Here is a 5,334-nt window from a genome sequence, read left to right as displayed (position 1 = left end):
CTTCTTATACTGATTTCTGCATCTACTTCAGAATGTTGTGCTTTTGCTTTTGGCATCCATCTGTAAGGACAAAAATTAGACCTGTTCCTCTCCCCAACTTCACCCTTATGTCTGGGTGGCTTACCTTTTTATCACTGGTGCTCTTGGCTTTTATTCCTCAGCCTCACTGTCCTCCTGCCTAAGGGAGAAATATAAATCCAGGCACCAAAAGGAAAACTTGGGAAGGCCAAATTAAATAGATATTTCTAGTACAGAAAAGAGTCAAGTAAAAAATCAGAGTATGAGTGTCCATCTAGTTTTGCCTGTTGGTCAACTTTCTTCTGGCCAATAGAAATTTCATTGTCGTGATGATCAGGGATGCCTACCCTGAATTCTTACCTATCATTCAGCAGCTTCAAAGAGAAAGACATAAACTGAATTCTGATGAGGCCAAATACCTCTTATAAATGTCTATATACTGACTTGGTTTTAGTGCTGAGATTATCACAGACTCACAGAAACATGCACAATATATCAAAAGGCTCAAATTTGGCTTATCGAAAAATGCCATAGTGGGAACCACACTTACAAATAGTAAAACATAAGGGGGCAATGGATCTAGTAGCTCTGTATGATTCAGTTGATATTGGACAGGGACCCAACCTCATCCCTATACCAATTTACTGTTATAGATGTGTGAACAGTAATACTTTATTCTGTCACAACCTCTCATTCACAGGCTCTTCACCACAGTTTTCCATCAGCTCCACTACCAAATGGTGGCCAATGAGAAGTTCACAATTAGTGTGTTTAAGTATTTAGAAATATGACAGAATAAAGTATTACCAAGTTACATTTTGCTTTCTTAAAAACCTAAAATGATTATCCTTTCATTCCTGTGCCATTTATTGGACAAAACCAATTTTAACTGAGAAAAAACATTTTAATGAAAAAAAAATCTATGTATCCCATTATTATGAAACCATTGATGTCCATCTTGTAGAGAATAAAATGAACAGCACTGGTTTCATATGTTACATTAAAGATGCAGGGTAGAACGGAATAACTGGAAATTACAAACTTCTAATATATCTTAGAATATGCCTCATTTTTTTTGAAATGTAATAGAAACCAATAAGCATTATCTCAAAATTTTAAATGTTCTTTTACTAAAATATAAGTATATCTTTATGGGGTTAGTAACTATGGGGTTAGATGTATTCATAGGAATAATACATCTAATACAATGGATGATTATATCATTCAAAACACTGAAGGTATATTGGGAAATAAATTTATTCTATGTATGAAATATAACATTGATGGGGGCAATGAGGGGATAAGGACACATATGTAATACCTTAATCGATAAAGAAATTTAAAAAAATATTTGAAGATTTGAAAAAAAAGAAAAAAGAAATATAACATTGAATCAAATTACAAACTTAAATTTTTTACATTAGAATTACAAAATATGAGGATTAATATGCTAGAACATGAATAGCTTTTAAGTGAACTCTTAACATGTGAATATGGATTCATAAAAAAAGACATAACCAATAAATTTGACATTTTATTAAAGGACCAAAAGATGAACATAGAAATAGCATACTAAAATGAGTTGTATAATGCACACTTTTAAACACAAAAAGCAAAAGCAGTTCAGCACTAAAACTTGGAAAAAAAACATAAAAATCAAAACATCTAGGTGCCCTATTGATAGCAGTTGAGAGAATGAGCTATTGTATTTTAGCTCATATTATGACCTAAAATATTATGGGAAGTTTATATTTTTGAAATATTGTGGTCAAAATCTATAATTGTTCCACAGGGCTAATAATTTTCTTATCTATAGGTATTTTTAAATCGACATTTTCTACCCAAAATACATGTTTCCATTTTATACATTATACTGGATTGTTGTTACAAAAATGTGGAGAGTTGGCCCTTAAAAATACATTTAAGAACTTCTTAAAATATCTTAATTTAAATTATTGTAATTAATTGACATAATAATAAAAGTTCATTTTCTAATAAAGCAGCAGTAAAAGCTATAAAAGAAAGTTTATTTTGAAAAAGGCAACTCCAGAATCCAGTGATATGATAGTTATATCATTCTCTCAATGGCTAGACACAAAAGACAGTAACAAAATAATTGGGTTTTCATCACTAAAAATAGCATCAGTATACAGAAATAAAACTTTGAAATCATGCAGTTTTATGACAGAGAAATATTTAGGTTGTGTGTTCTGGGGGAAAAAGAGCACTGCTTAAAACTGGGTTACTTTTATGTCTTGTTACAGAGGTATTTATGTTATTAAAGTAATATGATGCAGTATATGACTAGTGAGGATTTTTGCAATATCTGCAAATAGCTATGATTTACTTCAAAGTGATACATTATTTTTCTTTAGGTCTAGCACTATAACTGAGGATGGGTTCTACTTAAAGATAACATTTCTCTGGAATAATCCTGTTTCAGATTATTAAATGGGCAGTTCTCTTCCAGGCAAGGACAAGTGGAGAGGCTAGAAAGTATATGAATTAGTCAACTAAACCTTTTCCTAGTCTTAATGACAGAGGTCCTCTTTCGGCCTCAAGTTATTCACATTCTGTTAGATTTCATCCTCTACTTTTACCTCTTTAAACACAGCTATTCTGTTTAAGTGCAGAAAGAGTGTGGCCTGTGGCTGTCATCAGGCACAACATGCCAGAAGTTAATTGGTATCTTTTTGATGATTCTAGTTTCATTCTTACTATTTTATAGATTATTTTTCCTGACTGAAAATCTTACTATATTTCTATTGACTTCATGAAAATATATTCTTGTGGCTATACACTCACAGGGAAAAGTTAGAAAATATGTTGGTGATAAGGTTGAAGTTGAAGTTCTTAAATGCAGAATAAGTGAATGCTTACATTTTATATTATGAAAATGCTGGTCAGATAGTCAGGCTGTTAGTTACAGGTTGACTCTAAGGATATGAGCTGAAGGGACAAAAATAAATTTCTAATCAATGGCCCTGAGTTATTGGACAACTGTAAGGCTTGGATTGCTTTCTAGCTTTGGCTTATTTTCCTATCCCTGTGAGAATTATCAAAATGGGTGGCAATACTAATAACTCCCTCACCCCCAGGATGGGCTCCTTCTCTAGAGCAAGGGCAACAAGTCCCAAGATGTGAAGGACTCAAAGTACCTGTGGTGATCTCTCCTTAATCCTTTCTAACCTTGACCTTTTCTGGACCTCATTGCTTAGAAGCAACAAAAATTAAATGGTGATCTGGATACGACATAGGAGCTAAAATTGGAAAAGATAGTCTGATTGAAACATTCTTTTCCAGCTCCTATGTATGTAAACTTTTTGATGATTCTCTCCTGTTTAGTTAAAATAGTGGGAGGCTGAAGTGGCACAATGGAGTACTTTCTAATTTGGTAAAGGTTAAGTCAGAAAACAGCTTCCACTGATCAGGTATAAGGCAAATAAAGGAATTTATAAAGTTGTACCAGGTGCATTTTTTCCTTTGTTGAAGGGAATGAAATGCCACATACTGGCCATACTTAACTGTTAAATTAAATCTTTCAATGGTTGCCAATTTGGTTTTGGGTCCTGGAACTTAAAGGGGAATTAGTGGTAGATATTAACTATTGACTGTCACTTAAATAGATATTAGTTTATGTAATATATATATATATATATATATATATATATATAATGGGAATATCTGTTTTGGAATTTATAGGGTATTTCACTACTTGCAACCATTGGGAAAAAGAACAAACCTCAGCTAGGAACCTGCCTGGTGTGTGTGTGTGTGTGTGTGTGTGTGTGTGTGTGTGTGTGTTTACAGTGAGGATTAATTTAAAAAGCAAACACGTTCTGCTATTGATCTTGCTAAAAGGTGAAGTACTTTTATTCTTGTTCAGTGCTGCTAGCTGAAGTTGAGCTGCTACCTGTTACCAGTCTACTCTTTTGGTCAGCTGTAGCAAACTAGAAAGCCTTCACAACAGCAAAGCAACATCCCTCCCTCTCAAAGCCTTAGAAATAACTCTTACTAACTTTTCCACTATTCTCACAGACTTATATTAAAAAAAAAAACACCCTCCAAGGATTGCTTTTATGGACTATGTACATAAGTGCAAAAAAGGTGTGTCTCACACATTCGCACCCTAACCGAGACAGTCAGTTAATTGCAGCATATGTCTCTTAAGCATTGTTAAGGGGTCATTCCACAGTATCTTTATGCATGTTTTCGTGAGTGAATTAATTTCATAGTATGCTTTTATCATTCTTTAATCCTCATTTAGATATACTTGTGTAAGTATGTAATTCCAGAAAAGAGAAGTTCTGCAGCTACAGCTTTGCCATTGAATAATTTTAAATAAATGAAGTTATGAAAAAAGGTCTGGTAACATAAATACCACAATTTCGTTTTGAAGTCCAAATACTGTGGAATAAAACCCTACCCACAAAACAAATTCTATAAACTATAAAGCCTGATTTTAGAATCCACAACTTGTAAACTTTTTGATGAAAAAAGTCACACAAGGACACAAATTCAGCTTTCAAATGGGAATTTGGGACAAAAAGAAAATCAACCATATATGTTTTCTGAGATTTGAGATGTATCTTCTACATGCTCATACTGTCAAAAACCATGTATAGTTTATAAGTAAAATTTTCACCAAAAAGGTGTCTAAAGGTAGCCATGTTGTAGTTTTGTTGCTAAAGCAACTAAATATAATTAGTTAAAATTATTATTTGTATATAAAGTTTGTTCTTAAACTGAACTGTAAAGAATAGTTATGGATTATAATCTATATCTTGTTATGCTTCAGTGTCAGTTTAGAACCTATCTAAGAAGGTTGAACACATGTAGTAAAATCTTAAACTTTCTCTAACTCTCCTTCAAAAGTAAATTCATTAGTCACCTAGTGATATAAAAAGTAATAAAATCAAAACCTTAAAAACTAACAAGAAAAATGAAAACATGGCACCAATTAGTGAGCTGGTGCTAAGAACCTTAACTTGTCATTATATTTACAGTTTGATTAGGTTATCAACTAAATTTGTAAAAAAGTTATACCCTTTTACATACTATTTATTCTATTACTTTTAAGAGGCACTGGTAAAATAAAATTAGGCCACTATCTTTCTAAATCTATTCAACAGAATTGGGAAATCATATTTCCTTATTTCTATTTCAATGTGTGTGAAATGTAGAAGAGTTAAAAATAAAAGAGGATTCCAGTTTCTAATATTTCTGTGCAAAACAGCCTATCCTACAAATTAAAATAACTCAAAAACCTTGTGGCTGCATTTTACCTAAGAGCATCCTCATCTACTCTCTCCAAAG

This window comes from Eptesicus fuscus, chromosome 1 (genome assembly GCF_027574615.1).
Source record: "Eptesicus fuscus isolate TK198812 chromosome 1, DD_ASM_mEF_20220401, whole genome shotgun sequence".
In the NCBI taxonomy this organism is placed as follows: domain Eukaryota; kingdom Metazoa; phylum Chordata; class Mammalia; order Chiroptera; family Vespertilionidae; genus Eptesicus; species Eptesicus fuscus.
The sequence above is the reverse complement of the archived record's forward strand: the minus strand, read 5'-3'. Positions refer to the sequence as shown.